This window comes from Myxocyprinus asiaticus, chromosome 6, assembly GCF_019703515.2.
Source record: "Myxocyprinus asiaticus isolate MX2 ecotype Aquarium Trade chromosome 6, UBuf_Myxa_2, whole genome shotgun sequence".
Classification (NCBI taxonomy): domain Eukaryota; kingdom Metazoa; phylum Chordata; class Actinopteri; order Cypriniformes; family Catostomidae; genus Myxocyprinus; species Myxocyprinus asiaticus.
Genome location: NC_059349.1, coordinates 47,773,173 through 47,792,408, shown reverse-complemented (window position 1 = coordinate 47,792,408; position 19,236 = coordinate 47,773,173). Strand labels below are relative to the sequence as shown.

General features: G+C 37.5%; 1 long non-coding RNA gene across 1 annotated transcript; it reads right to left on the bottom strand.

Annotated features, from left to right (window-relative positions):
- Positions 1-1,295: 1,295 nt before the first annotated feature.
- LOC127442091 (uncharacterized) lies at positions 1,296-19,226 on the bottom strand. The gene is made up of 3 exons (XR_007897435.1): positions 19,182-19,226; positions 17,690-17,748; positions 1,296-1,984 (listed from the first exon to the last, which is right to left on the bottom strand). It is a non-coding gene; the product is annotated as an uncharacterized LOC127442091 (long non-coding RNA).
- Between the last annotated feature and the right edge of the window lie 10 nt (positions 19,227-19,236).

The window sequence follows — 19,236 nt, the reverse complement described above, 5'->3', positions numbered from 1 at the left end:
GCATGGGTATTTGTGACAGTGTAAGAAAGAGAAAATGGTGCAGAAATATATATTGATCCACAGACACACTGTGTCTCACTTATACAGGGATCTCTAAGAAAACAGGGCCTGTCTGGATTTGAATTTGTGTTCAACCACTTAAGGTTTTTGAGTTACATCATTTTCTATTTGGAAAAGGAGCAAACTTTTTGGTCTCTTCTGTTTTGCTCACAATACTTTTGGCACAAGGCTGCCATCACATTCAAACAAGTGACAACAGATTCCACACATGCAGGCTGGCCCTGTGTTTACAGAAGATAAGCTTTTGCTTACAAAAGTCACCCAGCGTGAGGAACAGCCTGCCTCCGTCTGTTTAGCTTTTCACTTATGCATTGCAAACTCCAGATCACCTTTATCGATCAAACTAAACAAACAGTTACAAGGCCATAGCATTATTCATTCATATACCAGGGAAGTTGCCACTTTGTAGACAAGCAACCATAAGATACAACATCACCCTGACCAAAAACACAAGAGAGAGAGAGAGAGAGAGAGAGAGAGAGAGAGCGAGAGAGAGGCACTGGACATAATTATACCCTCATTGAGCCAATCACATGACAGCGCCTGAAAATAGCAGAGGGCCACACCCAGGCTGAGCCATCAAACGCCTTCTATTGGGATGTCATTATCTGCTTATAGGATTCACGCACTAAAAGACGAGAGAGAAAGTGAGGGAGGGTGAGGAGAAGACGAAAAGGGGAAAAACAAACTCTAGAGACCTGAGTCATTGCCACTGAGGGAAAAAGAGTAATTGAAGGAAGGAAGGAGGGAGACAGAGAGACAAAAATACTTGTTACCTTGTTGATATACTATATATTGATAATGGATAAAAATGCAAAAAGTAATGGGTCAATAACAAATAGAGATTTCCGAGATGAAAAAGAGAAATCTTTTGAAAATGTAATCTTTGTATAAATGTTAGTTTCAAACGTTTTTGGAATGATTTTTTTTATTGTGTAATGTTACATTTTCCTTACACCTTGAAATGTGCAAGTGTACACATCTTAATCATAATTTTGTATTTCTATCTTTACATTCAAAAATGTTTGCAAACATATTTTTCAAAGTAACAAATATTTTTACAAAAGTTTTGAATCACAAATATTGAATCGTCATTGAATTGAACCTTGTCTATATCACACTTACTTTGATTTGCCAGACAAAAGTTTTTCAAATATTAATTAAATGAAAGGAATGTTCCAGGTTTGATACAAGCCAAGATCAATCGACAGCATTTGTGGCATAATGTTGATTACCACAAAAAATTATTTTGACTCCCTCGTTTATTAAAAAAAAAAAAACTACTATAAGGCTCATTTAATAGAAGTGTAACATGATTGTAGGTTAATAAAATTGCTTACTAACCTTATCTGTGTAAAGTCATGACAACGTAATGCCAGTAAGCCCTGTAATCTGGTAAACTCCAGAATGCTGGACAATCCCTGATTTTAATCACACTAAAATCATTATCATAAATAATGTACAATTCTTGTGGATAAACTTTTGAAACTGTGAGCATTATAACATTTATGGACTGGCCCCATTCACTTACATTGCAAGTGTCTTACTATAACTGCGGGTTAAGTTTATTTATGCATACCTCTTTACTGCATTATAGCCTATACAGCTAAAAAAAAACTCGCTTCTGGCGCCCCTCCGTGGACATTTCACTTGGAAAAAAAGCTTACACATTCCCATACGCCCAACAACAGTTACCGCTTTGGCCACTGGGGGCAGTTTTTCACATTTCGGTAAGCACAGACCGATTATCGATAAGAAAAGTCAACCTACTGTTTCTGATTTCACTCTGAGATCAGTCTGGTTTGTTTGAGCATCCCGACCAGCCTGACACAGCAATACTTACTCAACCAATGGTATGAGTTTGGTCCAGGACTATCTGTTTGTCCACCAACCAGTAAAGCATGCCAATAAACCACTTTGAAATCTGAAAATAGAGAGACAGTGTCACTATAATGCAACATGACAAAACTAGATTGCTACCATTTTTATCAACCTGTCTACCATCTTGCAGTGTAGAGAAATGTGTTAATTATAGGGGAAGCGATCTAGTTTTGTCGCGTCTCTTGCTCCCATTGTAGATAGATGGGTGAGAGACTAAGAGTGAAAACAACAACCCACAAAATAGCCGAGCAAAGACAGTCATTTGCGCCACCCACACACTGAGACACTGAGGCCTTCATCACTGTGTGTCGAAATGCACAGTGGGTTTCATAATGCAGTGACATCACCTGTGTGATCAGATAATGCAATGTGCGAGATTTCTGCTGTTAACGCCCACGTTCTAATGAGGTCACGTCACATTTACAAAAAGGTTTAAATAAGGTTACATAAAAGTTTAACAAACTTAAAAGTTTCAAATTATAACCAAAAAAGATTTACAGACTGATGGCATAGGAGAACATTTAGAAGTTTCACAAAATGACTTTTTATTCTCTAGTTCTTCAGAAAACCATCTATGAACTGGTGCTTTAAAGAACCCAGAAATCAAAACACTAATCTGAAGAACCCATATTGTTACATTAAGAAATTTTTTAATCTTCAAAGTAGCATTTAGCCAACTCAAGAACCCTATACTATATATATATGTATACGTATACATTTACATTTATTCACTTGGCAGACGCTTTTATCCAAAGCAACTTACAAGAGGAAAACAAAAGCGAATCATCTTAAGGAGACAGTGGTATGAAAAGTGCCATATATATATATTTATCTGAGTACACGTGATGTAACGCGAGTCGTCACAATCATGTGGAGCGATAGACTGCCTTCATGAGCGCTTTTAGCTTTACTCTCTTCAACATGAGCACTCTTGGTGTCAATCAAACATGCGTGCAGGTGCTCTCAATATCTCATCATCAGTCTTTGTTTGAGAAAAAACTAATATGAACTCACAATTGTCATGTTTTCTTGAGAAAATAAGTTTGTATATATTCTAGTCATTTATATGTGGAGTGGTGGTGGCGTAGTGGGCTAAAGCACATAACTGGTAATCAGAAGGTTGCTGGTTCAGTCCCCACAGCCACCACCATTGTGTCCTTGAGCAAGGCACTTAACTCCAGGTTGCTCCAGGGGGATTGTCCCTGTAATAAGGGCACTGTAAGTCGCTTTGGATAAAAGCGTCTGCCAAATGCATAAATGTAAATATTGTATATCACTTTTCACAATACACATAGTTTCAAAGCAGCTTTATAGAAAAGCCTTGTTCTCTGAAAGCCCCCTGTAAACAAGCTGAACTGACCATAGCAAGGAAAAAACTCCTTTCATTGTTATTTAGTAGTGAAAAATAAACTATAAATATATATAGCCGCCTGCTAAACTGAATGCTGATAGGTTTTAGGTGAGTTTTGTCTGAGATTTTTGCTTATTTGTAGAATTGGGAAGAGTGATGCACCAAGATGGTCTGTCAATCACTAAGACAGCCTGACTATTGATAATGCTGACAAATGTACAAGCCTCACAAAAATAAAATCAAGATTCTGTGTTTCTGCAAATTCTACAATTTCATGTGGATCGAAGGCCATAGCAAAGGCGCGGGAAGGGGGGTGCTGAGGGTGCTGAAGCACCCCCTGGTGAGCAAGACTGGAAAACAGTATCAATGAGATTTCATATATTTCATTGTATTTATGTAGTATATATTATACAATTTTCGCTTTCAGTATATCTGTGATTTATGTTAATAAAAACAGCGTTCCGTTTCGGAGAGATGTTTCGCGCTTGTGGGCAAGGCCCCGCCGAACTGAAGAGAGCCCTTGTGATGGATAGTTTCCCTTTTTTCTTTTATTTCCACAAAAGCAAAAAAAAAAAAAAAAAAAAAAACTTAACAATTGTTAACAATGAAACAGTAATTTGACAATAAATTAAGATTAAATTGTGTTATTTTATGATTATAGTGTTTAATAATAAATATTGTTGTGTAATATTACAGTTTATATTAATATAAACAAATTAATCAATCCTCAATTTTAAGATTTTTGCTTCAGAAGAATATTGTGCTTTACTCATGTGAAAGCTCATCCTTCGAAATTATAATAATTTACAAAAAACTAAAAACAGTACAGAGCTTTAGTGATCTCATGTTTCGTTGCCCTGCGGATGGCACTAAAACCTCTGAGCATCGGACTGTCTCCCAAACTTTGTGTTTAAAATGAATAGCTTGTGTTGTTGTTGTATCCCTCACTTATTTATCCGTTTAATCGCTGGAGACAGCTGAAGACTTGACTACGAAGTAGCATGAGCCAGCAAAGACTCACACATGTTAGATTAATGCACATACACACAGAGATTGACACCTTGGATATTGAAAATCTCATGAAGACATTTCTTTGCAACACCCCTGTGTGCAAGGCCACATTTGGTGTCTTCAAGTAACAGGTAGGACATTTCTTAATAGCTTAATATTTTAGAATAGGGGTTCATTTTAATAGATATTTTGTCTGAACAATTATATTGTGTTTTATGGTTATTTCTCATTCACACTGACACAACAACAGTTTTGATTGTGGTAGAATGAAACTAATGCCTTGGCTGTCTTACTGAATGACTTAATTGCTGGTGAAAATGTTCCATTGCGTTTTGTATGTATGTGTGTGTTCGGTAATAGACATGATCCCCAGGGAGACATGGTTATCTGATGCCCTCGTTGCACTTGCATGATGTGTATATCATCCGCCTTAACTGCAGCACCCCTTGCCAAAAATTTGTGACCGCACCTTTGGGCCATACGCTCAGCATAAGAGAGATCTGAAAGAGAGGTGTGGGGAAATGATGCAGTTCAGTGGGTGACTGCTCTCTCTTTGATTAAGCCTGATGGATGATTGATTATTTGTGAAAGGGCTGTTTAAATTCACAGATGGTCTTGGCGTAAAACATGTCGCCTGGATATTACATACTGTGCATCTCTTATTCATGGGGCGTGAGACTGGCTGCTAAGACAAAATAAAGTGAAATTCATAAAATCATGTCCTTCTCTTTTTTGCCATTTTTAAATCTCTTTGTCTGAACTTAAGCAACAATACTTCTCCTTTTTATGTAATGTGATACTTTAAGCTACAGTGCAAAGATCTGGGCTCTTGTACTGTGATTTCAGACCTTGCAAATTAAAATAGCATTCATGAAATTTTAATTGCACAAAAAAGGAAATGAGGAGCGCATATACTGTATTTATATGTGGTCTGCAACAATCTTTAGGTAGGTGGTCCGTGTCAAAGTAACATCCACATGAATGCCAGAAGCCAAGGTTTCCCAACATTGCCCAGAGCATCACGCTGCCTCTGCTGGCCGGCCTTCTTCCCATGATGCATCCTACTGCCATCTCTTCCCCAGATAAATGACGCACACGCACCCGGCCGTCCACATGATCTAAAAGAAAAAGTGATTCATCAGACTAGGCCACCTTCTTCCATTGCTCCATGGTCCAGTTCTGATGCTCACGTGCCCATTGTAGGCGCTTTCGGCGGTGGACAAGGGTCAGCATGGGCACTCTGACCTGTAAGCGACTATGCAGCCCCATACGCAGCAAGCTGCGATGCACTGTGTGTTCTGACATCCTTCTATCAAGTCCAGCATTAAGTTTTTCAGCAATTTGTGCTACAGTAGCTCTTCTGTGGGATCAGACCAGACGGGATTGCCTTCGCTCCCCACGCACATCAATGAGCCTTGGTCGCCCATGACTCTGTCACTGGTTCACTGGTTGTCCTTCCTTGGACCACTTTTGGTAGGGGAACACCCCATATGACCTGCCATTTTGGAGATGCTCTGATCCAGAACTGACTGTTAACTAGGAGCCTAACATATCCCACCCCTTGACAGGTGCCATTGTAATGGGATAATAAATGTTATTCACTTCACCTGTCAGCGGTTTTAATGTTGTGGCTTATCAGTGTAAATATACAGTTGTGCTCAAAGGTTTGCATACCCTTGGAGAATTGGTAATATATGTACCATTTTTAAAGAAAACATGAGTGAGCAGACAAAACATTTCTTTTATTTCTTATGGGATTTATATTCAACTGTAGGTTATAACAGAATGGCACAATCATAAAACAAAAAGTCTGCATACCCTTAGTTCTTAATACTATGTATTGCCCCCTTTAGCATCAATGACAGCGTGCAGTCTTTTGTAATAGTTGTCTATGAAGCCCTAAATTCTTGCAGGTGGAATAGCTGCCCATTCGTCTTGGAAAATGCCTCCAGGTCATGCAAAGTCTTTGGTCGTCTTGCATGAACCACACGTTTGAGATCTCCCCAGAGTGGCTCGATGATATTAAGGTCAGGAGACAGTGATGGCCACTCCAGAACCTTCACCTTTTTCTGCTAACCACTGGAGGGTCAACTTGGCCTTGTGCTTGGGGTTATTGTCATGCTGGAAAGTCCAAGAGTGTCCCATGCGCAGCTTTTGTGCAGAAGAATGCAAATTGTCTGCCAGTATTTTCTGATAACATGTTGCATTCATCTTGCCATCAATATTCACAAGATTACCCATGCCTTTAGAGCTCACACAGCCCCAAAACATCAGTGAGCCACCACCATGCTTCACAGTGGGGATGGTATTCTTTTCACTATAGGCCTTGTTGACCCCTCTTCAAACATAGCGCTTATGGTTGTGACCATAAAGCTCTATTTTGGTTTAGTCACTCCAAATTACAGTGTGTCAGAAGCTGTGAGGCGTGTCAAGGTGTTGTCATTTGTGGCATTGGCGCAGTAAAGGCTTCTTTCTGGCAACTCGACCATGCAGCTCATTTTTGTTTAAGTATCGTTGTATTTTGCTCCTTGAAACAACCACACCGTCTTTTTTCCAGAGCAGCCTGTATTTCTCCTAGGTTACCTGTGGGTTTTTCTTTGTATCCCAAACAATTATTCTGGCAGTTGTGGCTGAAATCTTTCTTGGTCTACCTGACCTTGGCTTGGTATCAAGTGATCCCTGAATTTTCAACAAACTCATTGACTATTTATACACAGGCACTAATTGCAATTTAAAAAGCCACAGGTGTGGGAAATTAAACTTTAATTGCTATTTAAACCTGTGTGTGTCACCTTGTGTGTCTGTAACAAAGGTATGTAAACTTTTGATCAGGGCCATTTGGGTGATTTCTGTTATCATTATGATTTAAAAAGGAGCCAAACAAATATGTGATAAATGGCTTCATATGATCACTATCCTTAAATAAAAGACATTTTTTGCATGATCAGTCATATTTTCAAAATCAATGCCAAAATTTCACAATTTCTGCCAGGGTATGCAAACTTTTAAGCACAACTGTATGTATTATATATATATATATATATATATATATATATATATATATATATATATATATATATATATATACACACACACATATATATGCATTCAGAAAGTACTCAGACACAGTTTTTTCACATTTTGTTATGTTGCAGTCTTATGCTAAAATGCTTTAAATTATGTTTTTTTTTCTCACATCAACCTGCACTCCATACACCATAATGACAAAGCAAAAAATAGATTTTTGATAACTTTGCAAATTTATTAAAAAGAAAAAACTGAATTATCACAGTGACATAAGTATTCAAACCCTTAATTCAGTACTTAGTTGAAGCACCTTTGGCAGCGATTACAGCCTCAAATCTTTTTGGGTATGATGCGGAAAGCTTTGCACACCTGGATTTGGGGATTTTCTGCCAGTCTTCTCTGCAGATCCTCTCAAGCTCTGTCAAGTTGGATGCGGACCGTCGGTGGACAGCCATTTTCAGGTCTCTCCAGAGATGTTTGATTGGGTTCAAGTCCGGGCTCTGGCTGGGCCACTCAAGGACATTCACAGAGTTGTCCCTAAGCCACTCTTCCATTGTCTTGGTTGTGTGTTTAGGGTCATTGTCCTGTTGGACCAGGTTTTCATGAAGGATATCTCTGTATTTTGCTGCGTTTAGCTTTACTTCAACTCTGAGCAGTCCCCCAGTCCCTGCCACTGAAAAACTTCCCCACAGCATAATGCTACCACCACCATGCTTCACCATTGGGATGGTATTGCACAGGTGATGAGCGGTGCCTGGTTTCCTCCAAACATGACGCTTGGAATTGAGACCAAACAGTTCAATCTTCGTTTCATCAGACCAGAGATTCTTGTTTCTCACAGTCTGAGAGTCCTTTAGGAGCTTTATTTGCACTGAGGAGAGGCTTCTGTCTGGCCACTCTGCCATAAAGTCCAGATCGGTGGAGTGTTGCATTGATGGTTGTCCTTCTGCAAGTCCTCCCATCTCCACACATGATCTCTGGAGCTCAACCAGAGTGACCATCGGGTTTTTGGTCACCTCTTTAACCATCTTCAATCCCTTCTCCAGCGATTGCTCAGTTTGGATGGGCGGCCAGCTCTAGGAAGAGTCCTGGTTGTTCCAAACTTCTTCCATTTAAGAATTATGGAGGCCACTGTGCTCTTGGCAACCTTCAATGGAGCCAAAAACAAATTGTAGCCTTCACCAGATCTGTGCTTCGACACAATCCTGTCTCTGAGCTCTGCAGGCAGTTCCTTTGACCTCATGGCTTGGTTTTTGCTCTGATATGTATTTTCAGCTGTGAGACCTTATATAGACAGGTGTGTGCCTTTCCAAATCATGTCCAATCAATTGAATATTGCCACAGGTAGACTCCAATAGTAGAAACATCTCAAAGATGATCCAAAGAAATGGGATGCACCTGAGATACATATCACATGTCATAGCAAAGGGTCTGAATACTTATGTCAGTGTGATATTTCAGTTTTTTTCTTTTTAATAATTTTTCAAAATTATCAAAAATCTGGTTTTTGCTTTGTCATCATGGGGTATGGAGTGTAGATTGATGTGGAAAAATAAAATAATTTAAAGCATTTTAGCATAAGGCTGCAACAAAACAAAATGTGAAAAAATTAAGGGGTCTGAATACTTTCTAAATGCACTATATATATATATATATATATATATATATATATATATATATATATATATATATATATATATATATATATATATATATATGACAAACACACATACACACACACACATATAGTGCATTCAGAAATGAGATATCATTGAACACAACTGTATAGTCTGCTATAATTTTGAAGTTATGTAAAATTTCAGATTCACCCACCCCTAAACATCACCTAAAAAAAGTGAACTACATGTATGCGTTTGTGTAGATGTGTGAGTGTTTATATGTATGCCTTTGTATGACATGTTAAGTCAACATGAAATCAAAAACGACCATATTCACTAATTAAAAACACATATTATGACTTGTCTTTTTTATATTTCATATAAATGGAATAACTTGTTCTATCTATGAAACAGGGCAAAGATGTGGGCCCTTGCATTGCATGGAGATATAAAGAGACTTTCTGCTATACTATTGCAAATGTTGGGAAATCTGAAATTAAAAAGCACTCATAAGAGGAATGCTCCTGTCTGCTGCTGGTTCATTCCTTCATTAGTGTCCCGTGTTGTTTGCCGCTGACCCCTGCAAAGAAATGCTGACACACTCAAAGTCCTATATTTAGACTTTATTAGCAATATTAAATTCCAGCTCAGATGCTTTCACCATAACGCCTGGAAATAGTTCACATCCAATATGAGCGTCATAGTCATGTGCATAAAACAGATAAATAACCTCACAGAGTTCTCCAAAGATGGGCCATACTTAACGAAACAATCATTTAAAACGAGACAGATATCATTATGAGGTATGAATTATAAATGAGTTATAATGAACAACTTGGTACACTGAGTCTATGTCCCCAGACTTTGACGATTTGTGTTGATGATTTCTTTCTTTCATAAATGCACTTTTTAAGCTACAGGACTGGAACACATCTTTATACTGACGTTCTGACAATTGTATAACAGTAATAATCATAATCATTGCATCAAGCCAAAATGCTTCTTCCCACGAGGCTAAAGTGAAACAATAGCATATTTGTGAGCAAAGTTAGCCTGAGGGAACTGTCAATGGATTAACGATATCTCTTTAAGTTATAAGCCTTTGGACAGATAAAATCTTTTTTCCCACCGCTATGATTGTGTCAGCTTGGACTGAGGTGTAATTTTGTGAACAGTGTTAAAGCTAATGTATGTTCTTTCTGCACCACTAGAGGCACCAAACAGAATTGCAAAAATCTGGTTGTTTTTGAAACTGTTTTCCCAAGCATTCTCCCATTTTCCATTGGTCAGACAAACATATTGTCCTTCCCCCAAACTCAAGCCACTGGTTGAGCCAATGTAATGTATTACTAAAATTAAGTTTATAACTCAAACAAGATGTGCATCTATTCAGACTCAAAAAGCGTTCAAGAAAATACATATGTTTAGCTTATGTGCTATGTGTAGCTCAATATGTGTTTGAGTTGCATCTTATAAAATTTCACTATTGAAGAAATGAATCCTATTTAATATCTGTTGCATTATCTATTTGATAAATGAAAAATAAAACATCAAAATACAATATATCAGAATACATTCCATTCTATTATTTTCTAATTGTCTCGAAGATGTTTTTAAAATCTGGAGCTATCTGGGCATTTTGTAAATCCATTTGTGATAGATACACGTGCCGGGTCGCTAAAAACCAGAGTATGTAATAATGTTTGGAGAAACACCCATGCATTTAAGGATTAAACTGATTTGTTCATAACTGTTCAATCATCCACAATGTTAGTGCAGTTATTTTTTTTAGCATTTAGGATGGCAACAAATCAAATCTTCTACCCAGAAACGTAAGACTCCAGTCTCATGGTCAGTTACGGATCTAGCCAAGTGCAACGTCCAACTCCAAAAATACAAGTAGCTGACCAATGTGCATTTGAATATCTAGATATGACCTCATGAAAATCCCCTTCTGCTAAAATACTTATCAGAAAGTACAAACGCCCAGGCAGCCACACCCCATCGCACTCTTGCCTTGTCTTGCCTAGCCTCTTATTTCATCTGTCTTGAGCAACACACAGTTTTCACACCTAGATGTGTGTGAGGTTTCTGACAGCATCACTCAGAAATGCAGTCCAACACCAGGATTAGTCATTTGCAATACTCTTTTATCCAAAACGATTTACAGTGCATTCAAGCTATACATTTATCAGTTTGTGTATTCGCTGGGTACCAAACCCGCAACATTGGCATTTCCTGTGCCATGCTCTACCAGTTGAGTTACAGGAACTTCAAAACAAGTGCAACAACTGTGCAGCGCTAAACTGCTACGATTCAGCTCTTGGATTGCACTATTCATATTTTTATTTCATTTTAGAAATGCTATGGTGGGAAATATGCTTTCACTTGGGTCTGTGAGTGCAAAGATGATGAGAGAGCTCAGATTCAGCCCAGTAAATCAAAGAAACTCTTTGCGCATATGTTAGTGAAGAAACTCTTCTTACGCCAACACATACCAAATAAGTAATATTCATTTAATTATATTAAATAGCCATCTAGCATTTAAGGTATCCAAGTGCTTGGCAACAGCATTGTGTTCATGTCACCATATTAGCCATTAAACTGCTACACTCCCACCTGCTGGTTAAGAGAGGCATTGAAACACAATGCCAGTTCATGCTCTGCAATGTAACTTTCTAAAAATCGAGTCTTATCTATAATATATCAGTTTATCTATAACTATTTACACTAATGCTGACTAGATGTTGTTTACTATTTGCCTTAACATGCATGCAGACAGTCCTAGATACTAAAAGGTTTGTTGCTCTATATTAACATTCAAATTCAGATAGCAAACATTACTTTCCAATTTAGCACACCAGCACATAACAAATGATCCATTAGACCTTTGATGTGTCATTTAAGAAACATAATTTAGACAAAGTTTAGTCTGCTTGGCTAACTCCAGCTAACAAGTCTGGCTTCAAAACTATCATACAAATGTTTAATAATTGCATATTTACAGACTTGCAATCATAGTGCACAAATTTGCACTATATAAACTCAGCAAAAAAAGAAACGTCCCTTTTTCAGGACACTGTATTTTAAAGATAATTTTGTAAAAATCCAAATAACTATACAGATCTTTATTGTAAAGGGTTTAAACAACGTTTTCCATGCTTGTTCAATGAACCATAAACAATTAATGAACATGCACCTGTGGAACGGTCGTTAAGACACTAACAGTTAAAAAACTTAGGACACTAAAGAGAACTTTCTACTGACTCTGAAAAACACCAAAAGAAAGATGCCCGGGGTCCCCGCTCATCTGCGTGAACGTGCCTTAGGCATGCTGCATGGAGGCATGAGGACTGCAGATGTGGCCAGGGCAATAAATTGCAATGTCCATACTGTGAGACGCCTAAGACAGCGCAACAGAGTGACAGGAAGGACAGCTGATCATCCTCGCAGTGGTAGACCACATGTAACAACACCTGCACAGGATCTGTACATACGAATATCACACCTGCGGGACAGAATAGCAATCAACAACTGCCCGAGTTACACCGGAAACGCACAATCCCTCCATCAGTGCTCAAACTGTCCGCAATAGGCTGAGAGAGGCTGGACTGAGGGCTTGTAGGCCTGTTGTAAGGCAGATCCTTACCAGACATCGCCGGCAACAACGTCGCCTATGGGCACAAACCCACCTCCGCTGAACTAGACAGGACTGACAAAAAGTGCTCTTCACTGACGAGTCGTGGTTTTGTCTCACCAGGGGTGATGGTCGGACTTGCGTTTATCGTCAAAGGAATGAGCGTTACACCGAGGCCTGTACTCTGGAGCGGGATCGATTTGGAGGTGGAGGGTCCATCATGGTCTGGGGCGGTGTGTCACAGCATCATCTGACTGAGCTTGTTGTCATTGCAGGCAATCTCAAAGCTGTGCATTACAGGGAAGACATCCTCCTCCCTCATGTGGTACCCTTCCTGCAGACTCATCCTGACATAACCCTCCAGTATGACAATGCCACCAGCCATACTGCTCGTTCTGTGCATGATTCCCTGCAAGACAGGAATGTCAGTGTTCTGCCATAGCCAGCGAAGAGCCCGGATCTCAATCCCATTGAGCACGTCTAGGACCTGTTGGATCAGAGGGTGAGGGCTAGGGCCATTCCCCCCAGAAATTTCCGGGAAATTGCAAGTGCCTTGGTGGAAGAGTGGGGTAACATCTCACAGCAAGAACTGGCAAATCTGGTGCAGTCCATGAGGAGGAGATGCACTGCAGTACTTAATCCAGCTGGTGGCCACACCAGATACTGACTGTTACTTTTGGAGTACTGACTCCCCCCATGTTCAGGGACACATTATTCCATTTCTGTTAGTTACATGTCTGTGAAACTTGTTCAGTTTATGTCTTAGTTGAGGAATCTTTTTATGTTCATACAAATATTTACACATGTTAAGATTGCTGAAAATAAAAGCATTTGAAAGTGAGGACGTTTCTTTTATTACTGAGTTTATATACAGTATATATTCACACATATATATATATATATATATACACACACACACACACTACCGGTCAAAAGTTTTGAAACACTTACTAATTCTTTATTATAATTTTTTTTTCAAATTTTAGAATAATAGTAAAGTCATCAAAACTATGGAATAACATAAATGGAACTATGGGAATTATGTTGTGACTAAACAAAATCCAAAATAAATCAAAACTGTGTTATATTTTAGCATCTTCAAAGTAGTCACCCTTTGCCTTGAATTTGCAGACATGTACTCTTGACATTTTCTCAACCAACTTCTAGAGGTATCACCCTGGGATGCTTTTTAAACAGTATTGAAGGAGTTCCCATCTATGTTGGGCACTTATTGGCTGCTTTTCTTAATTATTTGGTCCAAGTCATCAATTTCAAAAACTTTAAATTTTTGTTTTATAATGAAATTAATATGGTGGCACAATTATATTTGTCTACAAAATTAATTTCAAATATTTAAGCATATGCCTTCAGATAATATATTTTTAAGATCATGAGAAATATTTCAACCCGTTAAAACAGCTGGTTTTTGTGATGTAAAAAATTAAAGATAAATCATATCAGAATTTTTGCACCTTTAATGTAAAAATTACAACTTATGCAATGCCACTGAAAACCAAAGTGACACATTTCAGAGAAAAAAAAAAAAAAACTTAGAATAACCTAACTGCATAAGTGTGCACATCCCTGAACTAATACTTATACTAGTTTGATTTGATTACAGCACTCAGTCTGTTTGGTCAGGTGTCTATTAGCTTGGCACATCTTGACTTGGGTATATTTTCCCACTCTTCTCTGCAAAAACGTTCCAGATCTGTCAAACTGCGTGGTCATCTCCTGTGTACGGCCCTCTTCAGGTCCCCCCACAGAGTTTCTATAGGATTCAGGTCTGGGCTCTGGCTGGGCCATTCCAAAACATTAATCTTTTTTTGCTGAAGCCATTCTTTTGCTGATTTTGTTGTGTGCTTTGGATCATTGTCATGCTGAAAGGTGAAAGATCTCTTCATTTTCAGCTTTCTAGCAGACGCCAGAAAATTGACTGGTACTTGGAGCTATTCATGATTCCCTCCACCTTCACTAAATCCCCAGTTCCAGCTGAACAAAAGCAGCCCCAAAGCATGATGCTGGGTATGGTGATCTTTTGCTGATGTGCTGTGTTGTTTTTGCACCAAACATACCTTTTACAATTTTGGGCAAAAAGTTCAATCTTGGTCTCATCAGACCAGAACACATTTTGCCACATGGTTTTGGGAGACTGGATAAAAGTTTTTGCCAGGCATGGATGTTTTTCTTTTTTTTTTTTTTCATCAGAAAAGGCTTGGACTTGCCACCCTGCCCCATAGCCCAGACAGAAGAAGAATACAGGAGATAGCTGCCACATGTAGGGAGCAACCAGTACTTGCCAGAAAGAGCTGTGGCTTCTTTAATGTTGATGTAGGCCTCTTGACGGCCTCTCTGACCAGTTTTCTCTTTGTCTTCTCATCAATTTTGGAGGGACGTCCTGTTTTGATAATGTCACTGTTGTGCCATACTTTCTCCACTTGTTGATGACTGTCTTTACTGTGTTCCATGGTATATCTAATGCCTTGGAAAAAATGTTTTAGCCCTCACCTGAGCGATACCTTTCAACAATGAGACCCTGTTGATGCTTTGTAAGCTCTTTGTGGCCCATGGCTCTTGTAGTAGCATGCAACCAAGAAGATGACAGAAAAATCCAATAAGAACAGTTGAGATTTATTTGGAGTTACTCAGAGTCAATTCAGGTGAAGACAGGTGTGTACTATATCACATGAGCTTGATGATTGGTTGATTCTGAACACAGCCACATACTCAATTATAAAAGGGTGTGCACACTTATGCAGTTAAGTTATTCGAAGTTTTTTTTTTTATATATATATCTGAAATGTGTCACTTTGTTTTCCAGTGGCATTGCATAGGTTGTAATTTTTAATTACAGGGGTGTGTAGACTTTTTATATCCACTGTGTGTGTGTGTATATATATATATATATATATATATATTTTATTATTATTATTATTATTATTATTATTATATATATATATTTTTTTTACTTCTATCAAGAAATACATAGAATATTTGCTACTTAGCATATAAATGCAGCATGGTTTAAAAATAAGACTGTTCTGATTAAAGCTATCTCTTACAAAATCATTAAACAAGCAAAAGTACTACCAGCTCCAGAACTGTACTAAATTACTGATACAAGTCTTCAGACTCAGAACTTAAACTACCATTGAGATAAACTTCACCTTTAACTTCATCTTTAAACTGTCACATCAGCACTTTGAAACTTGAATAAAATTCCCCCTGAAATCTGCACTGACCTTAATCACAGAAAATAATCTGGGACTAGCACCCCTATAGAGAAATGTTACACACACACACTGTAAAGAAAAATCAGTTAAATTTACGGTAAAATACCAGCAGCTTTGGTTGTCAGAAATGTACTATAAAAAAATAAATACTGTGACCATGTTTCAGGTTTCACGGGATGTAATTTGAATGCCTGTATATTTTACAGTTAATAACCATTTATACTGTTAAATGAATGACATAGCATATACTAAACTTCTGGAACTTTAAAAGTCTGCTTATAACTTCAGCAATCACTGTACTAACAACAAAAGGCCACATGATGACTAAAAGTTCATCATGAGTGGCCCTTCCAGGATTAATAATTAAGACACATGTAGAGACATTGAACAGTGTCACTCACACAAACACCATCAGGGTAACAGTTGTGACACTAAAATAATGCAATAAAAATGAACTAAACTACATAAACTAAAACACAGAACAACCCAATGTACACAAAGAAGAAACATAACTATTCCCATAAAATATAATGAAATGGGATGGGTCACACAGGGACTTCTGGGAATGCCCGATTATTTTCTTTTACTGTAATTTTAACAATAGTTTACTGTAAAAAGTACATGTATTCTTTGTTAAACATGTTATACCGTTCACCCAAAAATAAAATTCTCTTATCATTCACTCATGCCAACCTAGATGTGTGTGACTTTCTCTTTTTTTCTGCTGAACACAAACAAAGATTTTTAAAAGAATATCTCAGCTCTGTGGGTCCGTACAATGCAAGTGAATGGTGACCAGAACTCCAAAAGCTCCAAAAAGGAGATAAAGTGAGCATAAAAGTAATCCATAAGACTCTGTTGGATTAATCAATGTCTTTTGAAGAGCTCCAGTTGGTTTTGGTAAGAACAGACCAAACTGAAACTCCTTTTTCACTGTACATCTTGACAGCATTCTTCATTTGTGTTCAGCAGAAGACAGAAAGTCTTACACATCTGGGGTGGCATGAGGGTAAGTATATTTGGGGTCTACTATCCCTTTGATTAAAGAGTAAAATCATCCTTTTTAAATCTATTAAAACCAAATGTTAACAATATTTTACCGTAAAATTACATGTATTGTCTTGATATATATATATATATATATATATATATTATTATTATTTTTTTTTATATATTTTTTTTTACCATACTTGTTACGTTACTACACGTAACCAATTACTTTTTTTTTTTTTTTACTGAAGCATTTTTACATTCTTTTACTGTTAAAATTACTGATTTTTTTTTTTTTTTGTGAAATCCATGCAACAGCATTTATTGTGTTTTGGATGCTGGTCTGGATACATGGGATACATGCTGGTGTCCCAATCAGGCTTTTTACCTAGCTTAGCTTTTCCAGATCAACACCAGCACTAACAACCAGCATAAACCACCTTTCAAAGAATGGAATTCAGGCTGATCTTTTCAGCAAGGGGGTATAGAGTTGAAACACTATCAAATTATGTAAGACCCTTAAAATGAGCCAAGGCACCTATATTCTCCAAAACAGCTTTCTAGAATTTTCCAGAGGAGAATTATTACACCATCACAAGTGTAGGTAAATCACAGTGGAGATCACTGACTCATTCCAAACCTGGAGCCAATCCAAAGTTTTCGTTTTCTGGTATACTGTTAAGGATACAGCAACAGCAATTTTACACATCCACAGACCTCGTGTATACCTGGTTATGGTCACTTTGCCTTTAAGATGTCGCAATTAAATTAACAGGGTTGAAGAAGTGGCGTTTTACCACACACATACTGAACTTTCAAATCCAAAGTGCATCCCAACATCCAGACCACATTCATCTCATTGTTTGGGTTCAGTACTCACAATCCAGCATCCTGCATTAGTGTCAAAGTCAAATCAGCTGCAGATGGTCAGGGCAGGACCTGCAGGGTGGAGGGTGCTGATTTTACTTTTTACTAGAACTTTACAAGGGTGAGTAATCAACTACTTGAGGCAGTATGTTTTGAATTAACCATATATACCATATAAAATTAACACAAGTATTCTAGCATATCCTAACTTTGAACCATATTCTTACTTACAGTTCATTCATTATTGCCTACATTGTGCCAAATGGCGATAAACTCTTAAAGGGAAAGTTCACCCAAAAATGAAATTTGTCTCTTCATTTACTCACCCTCATGCCATCCCAGATGTGTGACTTTCTTTCTTCTGCTGAACACAAACAAATCTTTTTAGAAGAATATCTCAGCTCTGTAGGTCCTTTCAATGCAAATGAATGGTGACCAGACCTTTCAAGCTCCAGAAAATCACATAAAAGCAGAATACAAGTAACCCATATGACTCCAGTGGTTTAATATGTCTTTTGAAGTGATGGAATCACTTTTGGTGAGAAACAGATCAATATTTCAATCCTCTTTTACTACAAATTTCTATTTTAACTTTTAGAATGTGAAAGTTAAAGTGGATTTTTACAGTAAAAAGGACTTAAATATTGTTCTGTTTCTCACCCAAACCTGTTATATTGCTTCTGAAGACACAGATTAAACCAATGGAGTCATATGGATTACTTTTATTATGTCTTTATGTGACTTTTGGAGCTTGATCTGGTCTGGTCTGGTCTGGTCACCATTCACTTGCACTGAAAGGACTTACGGAGCTGAAATGTTCTTCTAAAAATCTTTGTTTTTGTTCAGCAGAAGAAAAAAACTGGGACAGCATAAGGGTTAGGAAATTATGAGAGAATTTTCATTTTGGCGGGAACTTTTTCTTCAGTGTATATTTGACAAGACTTCACAGCAGTGTCCTGCAGCGTAAAATGCTATACTCAAGCACATAAAAATAAAATAAAAAAAATAAAAAAAATGTTATACAACATTTTCTAATTCTTCTTGTATAATTATTACGCATGATTATTACTAAACATTTTAAAAAACTATAAAGAATCTGCTCCAACTGAAAAAAAAGTTTTAGTAAAGAAATGTATATGTAAGCACAATGTATATTTGCAGTATTTTCATGCATTTCAAAATAGGATATGCCTCAAGATCAAGTTTTTAAAATAATGAGAAACATACATTTAGTGAAGTGTGTCCAAACATAGATAGATAGACAGATAGACAGATAGATAGATAGATAGACAGAATGCCACCTACACTAACGTATTTACAATGAATCGGGTTCTTCTAGGTTGTTTAGAAGAACCTACCTGACAAATATAATCGTCAAGTAGCCTAATAATAATTATCATATTTAACAAACAGCCACACACAAAATAATGCTTACAAACAATGCTAACTGATCAGAATGTCATAGTCAAACTTCGTGTCAGTGACAGTGTTTTAAATGAATATACCAGTCAATTCTTGTAGATTGCTCTTTCCTCTAGGCTCACCACCAGACTGCTCTGT